We start from the raw sequence: 13,177 nt of genomic DNA, 5'->3' as shown, positions 1-13,177 counted from the left end.
AAAGTGATGTGGATGGGAGCTAAAAGCCCCAGCTCTGAAGGTCAGTGACGCGATGCTGACAGGAGAAATGCCAACACTGCCCATAGGGTCCAGCTGTCTGTGCCCATGGTGGAGCAGCCCCATCGCAGCTGGGACAGGAGAGGCTGGTCCCAAACCGGCTCCTTCTCTGCAGTGGAAATGGTGCCTGGACTGGGAGAGAGGAAGGAGAGGGATGAAGGAAGCAAGGAAGGAGAAGGAGGGGAGGGAGAGGAAAATGATAAAAAAGACAAAGATGAAGGCAAAAACAAAGATGAAAGAAGAAGAGAAGAAAGGAAGAATGGGAAAGGAAAAGGAGGAATAGAGAAGAGAAAAAAAAAGGAAAAATAAGAGGAAGAAGAAGGAAAAGAGAGAGAGGAAGAAGAAGGAAGAAAAGGAAGAGAAGAAAGAGAAGGAAGAGAGATGGAAAGAAGGAGGAAAAGAAGGAGAAGAAAAAGAAAAAAATGAGAAGAAAGAAGACGGAAAAGGAGGAGAAGAATAGAAGGAGAAGGAAAAGGAGGAGAAGAATAGGTGAAAAAAGGAGAAGGAAAAGGAGAAGAATAGGAAAAGAAAGGAGGAAAAGGAGAAGTGTAGGGAAGAAAGGGAAGAAGGGGAAGAAAGAATATGGAAAAGAAGAGAGAAAAGGAGACAGAAGAGCAGTGACTGCTGTGCCCGTGCCAGGGCTGTGCCCGGCGGGGCCCCTCCAGCCCCTGGGATCTCCTGGTGCTGTGCCAGGACCGGGTCCCACCAGGGCAGGGCGTGGGGCTGCCACCGGGGCAGCCCCGGGTCAAAGCCAGCCACCAGGGCCGGGCAGAGCCCTCGGGGTGTCAGCGCCCAGTTAATGGGCAACCTCGGAAATTTGGCACCGGCCGCCCTGCAAACCCAAGCCCCATTTTGTTGCTCAGAGGTGCTTTCCCTCCGTGACCCCACCCGGGATGAGGTTTTCCTGGAGGACTGCTCCCACCGCTGGCTCATCAGGATATTCGGGAAATGCCCACGTGCCGCTGTTTGGAAATTGGTGGGAAAAGGTCACGGTGGTGTGCTGCTTCTGTCCGGGCTCCTGGGAGAGGTGGAGCTCTGCCCGCGCTGTGCTCCAACGGGGACAAGGAGAAAAGAAGAGGAAGAGTAGTAGTAAGAACAGAAAGAGTAATCAGAGAAAAAGTAATAAAAAATATATAATAAGAAAAGAAATAACAATAAGAAAAAGACATTTCCATCTCTTTCATCTTAAAGTCCACACTGACATGGCGAACAGAGCACTTGATGAAATTTGTGAAACTAATGAAACTCATGAAACTGATGAAGCTCCTTTTACAGGAGCTGAAAATAACTAAAGCCAGCCCAATAGATGAGAGAAATAAATATTTGCAGAAAAGTTTTTCAGCAAAATACTCTTAAAATTTAGAAATGTGTGCATGTTATACGCACAACGCACGTGGCGCTGCTTCCTGTTCACCCAGCCTGAATTTTTAGTTGCTTAACCCAGCATCTCTTGGTGTTTTCTTCTGGTGCATTCTTGAAAACAAAAGGACGTATTCGGCTGCCAGCAGCTCACAAGACCAGTTCTCCACCAGGTTTATACATACATAAGCTTGCAGTGATACACGGGGCATCAGACTCCACAGGAAATCCCAAAAACTGGAGACAACAGAGCGCTGCATGGTGCAGGTGCCAAAAATCACAAGGAGCCCCGCTGAGAGCCGCCGCGGAGACTGCCCGGCACAAAGGGGCCGGAGGGAGGAAGCATGCAGTTGCCTCGATAACGGACCCCCTGCCATGGCCATGACCAAAAAAAGCAACAAAAAAAAAAAAAAAACACCAGAATTGGGGAGGATTGATGGGGAGTGGGAGACGGTCCCGAGGTGGGTGGCGGAGGAGCGGGCGATGCTGAAGGCGAGGGCACCCGGGGCTGGGAGGCGCAGAAGCAAGGCGGCCGTCCCTTGCCACCCCAGCATGTCCTCAGCCACCCACATCCCAGCTCCCTCCCTCCCCCAGTTTTGGCTAAAAAAATAAGCAACAACAACAGTCTGAAACAGGGAAGAAATCAAAAAGGTGATGGGTGGCTTGAGAGCTGCGTTATCCCTGTGCTCCAGGCCCGCAAGCGCTAATCGCGCCACCCGGGAGCAGCCGGTGGTTGTTTTTCTGCTGGTAATTGCTTGCAGGGGCCACGTCCTCCCCAGGCAGCCCCGGAGTTTTTGCTTGCAGCCGTTTGCCCTAGGGAGAAGCAGAAACACCGCAGGAGATGTTGGCAATGACCAAAGTGTGCCCCGTTTCCTCTTCTGCAACCGCATTTCGAGAGCTGATAACGAAAATCAGCATCGGCCACCCCGCTGCGGGTGCGGGGAATTTGCCAGTGAGACACAGCCTTGCATTTCTGCATCGGTGTCACCCACCCGGGAAAGACCCGGCACACCGGGGATTTCCCCAGCCTGGCAGAAAAATCTAGCTACATTGATCGCTCTGCCCTAAAAGAGCCCGGTCTGTACCCAAAAAGACGGTGGTGTGATGGTACATCGCTTAGCAAATCGGTCTGTTGGCTCCCACCCAAAACTTTCAGGGTGGCTGCAGCAAGGTGCAGGTGGTGAGAAGCACAATTTTGGGGCAGATGTCTCCCCTCCCTGTACAAGCACCAGGCAGCGCTGTGTGTGCAGCTGTAGGGTGACCCAAACCTCTCCCCTTGCCAGCCGAGTCGGGTCAGTATTGGGAAGCAGGGGGCAAAAATCCCAACCTCTCCATGTCCAACTGATCCTAAAAATATATACATAAATAAAAAAGCTGAAACATAAACTCCCATTCCCCCCTCCCCCTCACCCCCCCCAAAAAAAAATAGGAGCCACAAGCAGGCATCGGGGCTCTGTGCATGGGTTTGCTCCAGTTTCCAGGTGCTGGAGGAGGCCGGCAGGTGTTGCCAGTGCTCGAAAAGCCACACGAGTGCTAGCAAAGAAATGGAAGAAATGGGTGATCTGAGGGAGATGTCGGAGCCAGGAAGTGGTTTAAGAAAGAGTATGACAGTGTGATCTGAGAATGTCACCCCTTTTCCTTTAATGTCTCTAACTGTGTGTGATGCTGGAGAAAACCATCATTCACCATACAGAGCTTGTGCTCCCTGCCCTGTCTGAAGGTTTTGACATCAAGGAGAAGGGAAGAGAGCCCTTAAAACTCAAACAACAAAAGACCATCAGGCTAACTGGAAAGTCAGGACAAACCCTAGCTCTCAAAGGCTGCAGGAAATGCTGCCGTGTCCTCCGTACACCTGCACATCAGCTCCTCAAGAGATCAGGAACACCTCCTGCTTCAGCAGGGCAGCAGTGTCCACACAGCACGGACATCTTCAAACAGCAGGCTGCAGTGGGTGCTGAAGGGGAATCTCCCCTCTCTTCAGGCTGAATGCTCTTTTACGTCTGCTAACAACTTCACGCGAAGGAATCCAGCTGTTAGAAATCGCGGCCAAGCCAAAGAGCTGTCCCACATCTGCCTTGTGATGCTTCCACGTGTCCCCAGAGCGGAGGTCAGGCCGGGGAACCAACAGCTTGCCTCAGCTGAGTGACCACGTGCATCCCCAAGCCAAGAAGAAAAATCCCACCTGGAGCAAGCCAGGGTGATGGTTTGTTAGAAAACAGCCTGGGCAAAGGTCACGGACCTTCATAGCTTTGGGAAAAAAATAAAAAGACAACTCTCAGCCAAAAAACTAAAATTTACTGGCATGCTAGCACCATTGGCTGGAAGGGAGGGGTTTAGAGACTATTATTTATTGAAATAACTCACTGGGACTTGATGTCAGCCCACAGGCTCATAGGAAATTGCAGCAAGAGTGGGAGATGTTGAACCCTTTCCTCTTTAGGAGGCTGAGTTTGCAGGATCCGTCCATCAGGGAAAGCTCGGCAGGGTCATGGCTGACCTTCAGTGCCGGCGCAGGCAGTGCAAGACGTCCCAGGTCACCAAGTCCTCCAGGGTTACGGGGGTAAAGAGCAAAGGGTTTGAGATCTCCCGCTCTCACTGCAACCTCCTGCCCTTTCTGGCTTTTTAATAATTACATCTCTTCCTGCTGAAAAGCAGGGAGCCAGGCCAAGGAGCGGCACCAGAAGGAAGTTGGGAGAGTCAAAGCGTTACTGACGTAGACTCGATGTATCAGATTAACAGACGTGGGGGCGATAAGCACATCCACTGCCGAGTGACACCGGCTTCCTCCCTTTCCCCACCAGGTTCTTCTTGGGCAAGAAGTCATCTGCAGAACCAGTTTGCTCTTGCCTGAAAAGCTTGAGTTTTTAGGACCAGCATTTGGGGGAGTTTCATCAAAATGAAGACAACAAAGTCTTGGTAAACGAGCCCTGCCTACGTGCGATGGCTTGTTGTGAAAATGATGGAAATAATTATCTTCTGTGCAGTTATTACAGCGTTGGTGTTCCTGCACGTTAGCTATGCTGCCGGTAATTGCCAGGAATTTTGTATGCTAAGAGAGCAAAGATTTTCGGGCTGGCTCCTGACAAAACTACTGAACATGAACAAAGGAACCAGCAGCAGGTCGGCCCCGGGGTCCATCTGGCCGTACTCACCAGCAAACGACCAAGGAGAAGCAAGGACAAGACAAGCACGTAAGGTATTTGACCCAAAGTGCTCTCCTGCCTCCAACTGCTGGCAGCTCGGGGGACCTTCTGAGCCAGCCGCGGTCTCTGCTCGGTGACACCCAGCACACAAACATACCACACTCCTGAAGCACGTTCCTTTTTCGAGTGCTAGCCCAGTTCCCCCATGAGCCCAGGCAAATTTTAGCATCCAAGAACCCTAAGGCGAGGACCTGCACAGATCCATTGCCTGCGGTGTAAAACCCCACCGTGTGTTGTGTCCCTGACCGCTACTGGCTTCCTTTGGAGACCCCCCCTTCTTGCTTTTCCAGGCCACTGCCATGCCCCCCTCAGTCATTTCTTTCCAAATCCATCACAGCTGTTCCTAAGACAGAGCCTGTTCAATGTGATCTATTTCAGAACCTTTTGCTGGTTCTCCTCTATTTTTTTTAGAGGAGAAAGCCCAAACCGTGTGCACTAATGAGGATACAAACAAACTGTTGATTTAAGGTGTCATGAAGACGTACCCTACCCCTTTCCTCGTCACCTTCAACGTGTGAGTGGCTTTGACCTACACCCACAGCAACCTCAAGATCTTGCTACGGAGCAGAGCCAGGTTTCGTGACTTTTTCCCCTGCTGTGTCACCATCCACCTATCTTCCTTCAAATCTACCTCCCACTTCCCCCAGCCTCCTGCAGACCTTCTGAACCACCTCCCCCCTGGCTGCCCGTGCCCACGTCACCACCCTCAGAACTGCATCTCACGATCAAGCTGTCCACTGCTCACAGAGGGTGTCTTACCAGTCACCCTCTTCTCCAGACCAGTATGAGTGTGCCAGAGATCATCTTTGGTTCCCTAAAACATTGCCCTGCATTCAGCCGCCTTGGACTGTAGATGGTAAGTGAGGACAGCCCAAACAACAGGGCTAATTTCTGTAACTGAACATTTGGCTTTTCTCAAAAATGTATTTATTTTTTATTTTTTTCCTCCTCTGAGTAGTACATGTGTGCCTGAGTGGTCAGGAACAAAATCTGTTCACTGATTTTTTTACATGTATTTATATAGCATCAGCACCCTGGATCTGAGTTTCAGAGGTTATCCTTCTTTCCCCAAAAAATGTCTGCCCAGAAGGACATGATGCAGCTGGTAAGAGCACTGGGATCTTCGACTCTGTATCCTGGTCTTTAAATACCAGACTGTTTTCCCTCCAAAGATGTGTTTATAAAGATTTTCAAATCTTAACATGAACAAAAATTCCCCGGAGTACAGGCTGGCGTCACACCACACTATATATCATTATAAAAGACAAATTCCAGACACTGGGATATTCAGAGCAGACCAGAAATAAAAGGGAAGAAACACAGGGGGAATTTGAAGCGAAGTAGGTGGAAGGGATATGTAATACAATGTGTAAGAGGCACATGCATTCAAGCAAACACTAAAACTAAGCCCATAAAGGATAACTCTACCAGTTTAGGCTAGCAGGCACTTTGGGAAGGCTGTAAAAAGGATGGAATGTAAAGATGGATCTTCTCTAGCAAACCTCCCACCTAGCAAAGAGCTTCAGGATTCCCTGAGCAGAAAGCCACGCTGGCACAGCAGCCTCTGGACATGCTGTTCTCCACAAGTCCCTCTATCCCTGTCTGACCTCTTTTCTACTTTTGCCCTCCACAATCTCCATCAGAAATCCACATCTCAGGTGTGTCCTGCCCTGTTTCGGATGAGGTACAACATCACGGCGCTGAATCCAACCAGGGCTTCCTCAACAGTTTCCTTTGCTTCTCGGCGCAGGAGGCACGGGGACGTGGAGGGTTGCCCAACAGAAAATTAACAGGGAGTTTATTTCATCAAGTGCCCTTATTCTTTGGAGGCAGGGAAGGCAAAGGGCTGAATCATAAAGGTGGGGAATGAAGAACTCTTCTAGTTATTAACTACCATTAAAAATTTCAGTGCAAAACTCACCTGTGTAATTAGGCCGGTATTAATTACCCCAAGTGAATGATTCAGATCTCTATGGTAAACACTGGCTATGTACAACAAACACCCTAAAAAAGGGGAAATCCAAACCAGACCACCTGAGAACAAGCAAAAATAAACCAGGGGAAAGGGTGTTAGCTTCGTAACCTCCCAAGTGAAAGCAGAACCAGGAGGCCCACACTTTCTCCTACCCTAAAACACGCACAGATTGGGGAAAAAGCACGCGTGCACGTGAGAGGACCCTCACGTGCCCCTTGCAGGCGGTTCCAGCACAAAAAGCAGGATAAAGCATCAGACATCACCCCAGAGTTACGACGCTGGGTCTGTGCCAGTTCTTCCTCTCGAGACACGAGCACGTGTTTCACTTCTTCAGCGGGGAAATTTTCTAGCAGGCAGCTGCAGCTGCAATCCGCAGCATTGCTCAGGCAACACTCGAGAGCTAGGCCTGGAAAACATGACAAAGAATGCAGTTTTGGTACAGCAAATAGTAGGAAATCAGTTCCAAAGTTAGAATGAAGATGAATGTTTTGAAAGTGTTTGAGATGCTTCAACCAGAGGTCCAAAGACTCCTTAACGCCCCTCTCGTGGCTCTCGCTTTTTGGCAGATCTGAAACCAGTTTTCTCACACTTAAAAATATTCTTTCACTTGTACCTAAGGTGGTTTCTTTTGCTTCACTGCAAGGAAGAAAGAACAGGAATTATAAAGAAGGAAGATTGAGCAAAATAAATGGATAATCGGCATCAGATAAGGACTGCTGACCTACCACATGAAGGTATAGTGCACGGAGGTAAAAGCTTGGTTCAATGCATCACATAATCACAGAATTGTAGGGGTTGGAAGGGACCTCCAGAGTTCATCGGGTCCAACCCCCTGCCAAAGCAGGTTCCTTAGAGCAGGCTGCCCAGGTAGGTGGGTGTCCAGAGAGGCCTTGAATATCTCCAGAGAGGGAGACTCCACAGCCTCCCTGGACAGCCCGTCCCAGTGCTCCGTCACCCTCACTGTGAAGAGGTTCTTTCACATGTTGGTGCGGAACTTCCCGTGCTCCATCTTGTGGCCATTGCCCCTTGTCCTGTCCCCACAAACCACTGCAAAGAGGTTGGCCAAATCCCTCTGTCTCCCACACTTCAGGTATTTATACACATTGATAAGATCCCCTCTCAGTCTTCTCTTCTCCAGGCTGAACAGACCCAGGTCTCTCAGCCTTTCCTCATAGGGAAGATGCTCCAGGCCCTGTATCATCTTTGTGGTCCTCCACTGGACTCTCTCCAGGAGATCCCTGTCTTTTTTGTACCGGGGAGCCCAGAACTGGACACAGTACTCCAGGTGAGGCCTGACCAGGGCATAGTAGAGGGGGAGGATCACCTCCCTTGACCTGCTGGCCACACTCCTTTTAACACACCCCAGAATCCCATTGGCCTTCTTGGCCACCGGGGCACACTGCTGGCTCATGGCCAGGCTGTCGTCCACCAATAATGATATATATATATAACATGTAAGAGGGAAAATGGAAGGTTTTGTTACTTAAAGATCATGTGGACATTGGGTTTGAATAATTTCACCTATGGTTGTACCCCACTGGGGATGGTGGGATGGTCCATTCCAAAAGGATGGATAGATGGCAAAATAAATATATCTGTCATGGTAAATCCACGTGCCGTACGGAGTCTCATGTGGTAAATACCTCCATCCATGGATCTTTTCTTCTATGCCAAGAGCACTTCCATAGCACTTCAGGCTTTTCATGAGTAGGCACAGAGATACAGCAGAACAGTGATAATGCAATATGCGTACGTACCAGTTCTCCCAATGCTGCTGCAGGCCTCACAGAACAAGTTATTTTGTAGAAATCCCATTTTGAGACCTGTGCTGCCGAGTCTGCTCTGAGAGCAAGAAACAAGTTTCTACTGCTAAAATCAACCCTTCGAGCTTTCAGGCAGAGATGACTGGCTTTGATAAGGAAGGGGGTTAGCAATTGCGTCCACTCCAAATTGCGAGGGAGGGAGGAGACAGCTGACTAATGATCTTCTCATTCTTGTAGTGCCAGATACTGAATTTTCGTACAGCACCTAATTATGTCGCAGAGCGCTTTGCCAGAGCATGCAGTGAAGTTCAAAAAAAAAAAAAAGAAAAAGAATGAGATGAATTCCTGGAACATAGCTTTGTTGCTTGTCACTAACCGCTGTGGTCCAGAGCTAGGCAGGGTTAAAGCCCTCCAAGCCACCAGAAGCCTTCTGTGTTTCTGCCGGTCCACAACACTTCAAGCACGTGCTGTTGGCCACTTTCAGTGCCTGAAACAGAAGAGGGGCTTGGCTTGGCAGACCACCCTAGCCTTGGTTTGGCCAAATACGGCTCTCCCTAGCACATGAACAAGTTGGAACAACCCAGGTTAAATCTCTGCAGAGACCCGGTGACAGCTCTAATAACAAGAGCAAATCCTCAGACCCATTCCAACGAGGAACCTGTATGAAAGGGCATCAGCAAACCAAGAACACGCAGCAATTCTGTCCTGAAACTCATCCAATTCCTAGATATTTTAAACCTTTGCTTATGTGTAACTTCTGTGATAGTGATATTCATCATCATCCTCATCTAAACACCGTTAATATTTTTACCAAGCAACCAGGATTGTATCAAAGCCATGTAAGGAGGGATTTAAGAAAAAGAATTCCCTGGCCTCCCTGACATTTGTTTTCAGTGGTCAGCAGCGAGTAAGGTGATGAATATTTTTATTTTTTCCACTCAGGTCTCTTGGGCAACTGCCAGATCTACTTCTAAAGCAGAACCCTGTTTCCTCGCATACCAGAAGGACTGAAGGGAAACAAAAGCAGACAAACTCCTTTGTTTTTACATCTTCAAAAACATTCCCTCACACTTCACACTGTGCATAACAATGAGCCCATCTTAGCAACAGGCTATTTGTTCCTTCAGCTTAGCTTACTATTTTCTACCCTGTTCCTTACCTGAAAGTTTTTGCAGTAACTCCAATGGGGCTTTTCGCCTTCTCCCCCTAATCATTTGTATGCCCGAATACAGGACAATAATAAATGCAAACACAGTGATGCAGATTTTAGATAAAGAAGAAAGAGGCAACGATACTCTAGGTACACGAACATGTTTTTATTTTCTTCAGTAATATTATTGAAGTGTAGTATTTCAAGTCCCAGTGCAATTTTGGTCTAAAAGTGGCTATTTTAATCTCACCTCTATGCACAAGGTGAGTTTTCAACTTTGTTTTCTGTAAAGAGTTGACATACATTGGCCTCCCTACTTGGCTGAGTAGTTATACACACCGAAAAGAAACCCCATGCCTTCTCAACTCTCTCACAACAGCTCACAATTTAGTGTTACAGAATACCGGGGGGGGGGGAAGCAAAAAAATGTAATGGAAACTTTAAGAAACTGAGTGATCCTGCAACTAAGAAAAAAGGAAAGAGGTGACTCGAATAATGACATTTTATTCTTGAAGTTGTAACTCAGATTTATTGTTCCAATGGAAGGCTTGTATTCTTAGCAGGAAGTCACAGGTTTTATGGAAGGGTTTCAAATGCTCATCAGATGTGTATTATGTATGCCATACCAGCAAGGATGCGTGAGCAGTGTCCCCAAAAAAGACAAGGTTCAGACCTTCACAATATAGTTGTCATTTCTGAAGGAAGTAGGGGCAGGAGAAGTATCAGTGGTGGTAGGAGTGGAGAAGGAATAAAAGATAACACATTTCAGCCACAAGAGGAAACATGTAAATGAATGAATCATGTGCAACCCCCTCACACAGCAAAAAGCAGTTTTCAGTCAAGATTTAGCCTGAGGGATAGCAAAGGGACACAAAAATAAGCTGCAACAAATACCAAACCACAGCGCTTGGCTTTAAAGGCCAGCTTCAAAATCGGAAAGTTTACAGCTTGATGTGCAACACTGCACTTTTTGCCTCACTTACTCCACTGTTTGGAACAGTTTGAATTAGGCTATGATGGAAGCCAGTGATTTAAAAAAAATAATCCCCAGAGAACATTGTCCAAATTCTTCCTTCCATCCATGGGGTCTGTCACTGGACATGAACCCACAATCACCAAGCAGCTTGAGACTGCTCAGCCTGAGGACGTCAAAATCCATCTACTAGAGGAGAAAACTCTGGTGAATCCGGAGAGTTCCTTCTGTTGCCCAGTAAATGCTGAGGTTTTCAAAGACGAACTAAAATGGCCTGTAAATCTTTTGAAAGTGCTGCAGCAAACTCCCTGAGGTGCTGCTTAGCCATCCCTCACCAGTCATCACCACTTTGAGAAAACTGGGCCACTACAAACATGATACTGCTGTGATCAGACTTTTAACAAACAAAGACCTGGTTTGAGCACAACAAAAGAAAAAAAAAAGAGACTTGCTCAGTACTTCATCACACTTCACGTTTGGAAATTTTGCTTAAATGTCTTAGCTGATGGCACATGGTTTATAATGCAATGTGCAGCTACAGGAAAACAAGACATCAAAGGGTTCCTGAAAGGTTAAAATCAAAGAGCATCTCTTTGCAACCCTGTCTTCATCTGCGTTCCCTTCTTGAGAACACTACTAGCAGATGTCTCTTTCTGCACAGCATGGGGCTTGTTGGCCGACACGGCTTCCAGAACTGAGCTTGTTTCGCTAAGCTAGCACTCCTACTCCTGTTCTCACCTTCATCCAGCAACGAACTGGGCAACAGCTTTAAAAAGTTTCGGGAAGAGTTTGAAGAGAATTTAAAGAACGATGCTTTGTGCTCGTGCTGACTGACATTCCTCTTTTCAGGCCTCCTCCACGCATTGTCTGTGACACGGATCCATTAAGCAGCTCTCCGTGCCCCATTTGCTTGCTAAGTTGGTTTCGTGATTATTATGTGAAAAGGAAATAGTTCAGCATAGACATGAACTCATTAGGATCGGTGCCCTCAGGCGAACACGGTTACAGTGGAAATCTTATGCACGTGAGGCATAATAAGCTGCAAGGGAAAAGGCCCGGTCTCAGGGAGTAAACTGTTTACTGCAAGCTAGGTCAGCGCAACAGCAGCAGGAGGTAAGAGCTGAATCGTTCACTACCACAAAAAAAAATTACCTGCATGAATCTATGGTGACTGATCCTTGCTGAATTGCATTCCTAATGCAACAGCTTTATTAAGTTCTAGTCCACATCTCCCTTGTGTTCTTCAGCCAAAACTCTTTCCAAGTTTGGCTTTCAGCACTTCTAACCGTACACTGGAAAACAGAAAGGATTTTCAAGGATTCTCTTATCATCAATCCAGTCAAGTGCAACGTTTCACTCAAGCCTACATATAAATAAAAAATAAAATAATGGGGGCAGGGGGTGGAATCCAAGTGTAAGGGCAAACATTTTCCCCAAGTCAAACACCTGCAGAAAACTTATTTGGAAAAGAAGGGACTTCTGCCTCTATAAGATAAATGCTGCAGTTTGTGTATTAATTACAGCTCACTCACCTTCCTCATCCAAATGCCTGTTACAACCTCCTCCTGGCTGGATTGGGAAGTAAAGGCCTGAGCCTTCATACAAACATGCTGGTGGATTCTAATGGCTCATCCTGATGCTGTCAGTTAATCACAGGAGCACTTCATTTCCCTGCTGTATTCCATAAGACTTCATCCGCATCTAACCACCTCTAAAAACCTCTCATTTCAGTTTTCAAATACCGCTATTCCAGTTATTCACACAATCAAATTTCCTTGCACCTTTATCTTAACAGACTTTCCTCCTCAAGTTTAAAAACATAAAAATAAAAAATATATCCATATCTCTGCACTTCCCAGATCTCTTCTCAGTAATTAACTCCAAACATCAAGATGTACATAATACCCTACCAGTAATCACCAGTTCTTACTATTTTCTCAACTTTAAGTTACTTCATAGGAAACCAGTGCATATTTAAAAAAATTAAATCCCTGCTCACTTTTCTTTTGAAGTATGCTCTATCTTCTGTTCCCAGACGTCCCCGAATCCCCACATTCCCAATGATACACCCTAGCGGACACCCCCATTTCATTTGGTTGCAGCCCATTTCCTTATCTTTGTTCTTATTTCATTTACTCCAGACTCTTATTCTTTGTCAGGACAATTCCTCTCCCCATGGGAGCGGACTGGCAGCCCAAGAGGGCAGTACGGTCACCGGCTTCTCCACGCCCAGGGTAAACAAGGGCAGTGAGCCCGGCTCCCTCCCCACTGTTTTTATTTACCTATTAGCTCACTGGGTCCACCTGCTCGGCCTCCTCCTCCCCTCCCTTTTCCCTGCTCGTGTCACTCAGAAGGCAGGCAGGCAGATGCTTTCTCTCAGTGCTTCCCGTGGCAAGCATTGCTCAGCCTGTTTTTTCTTATTCTCAGTCATGTCCTGTGTAAGATTGCTTTTCTGTTCATCTCGTGGCTATGGAATGGTATAAACAACGTTGGCACCCCACAGATCCCACGCATTTCACTAACAGGTTAGTATCACAGGCACGCTCCACCCCACCTTACTCATAACACTTAACTCTCGGGCTCTTTTCCTGTCCCTTTCTTTATGCAACCTGCTCTTCGATTCTTCCCTGGAATTCATCCCCAAATTTGCTGCTCACCCTCTTCTTTCTCTCTACCCCACACTGCCCTCCTTTTCTT

This window comes from Anser anser, assembly GCF_964211835.1.
Source record: "Anser anser genome assembly, chromosome: 3".
Lineage (NCBI taxonomy): Eukaryota > Metazoa > Chordata > Aves > Anseriformes > Anatidae > Anser > Anser anser.
The sequence above is the reverse complement of the archived record's forward strand: the minus strand, read 5'-3'. Positions refer to the sequence as shown.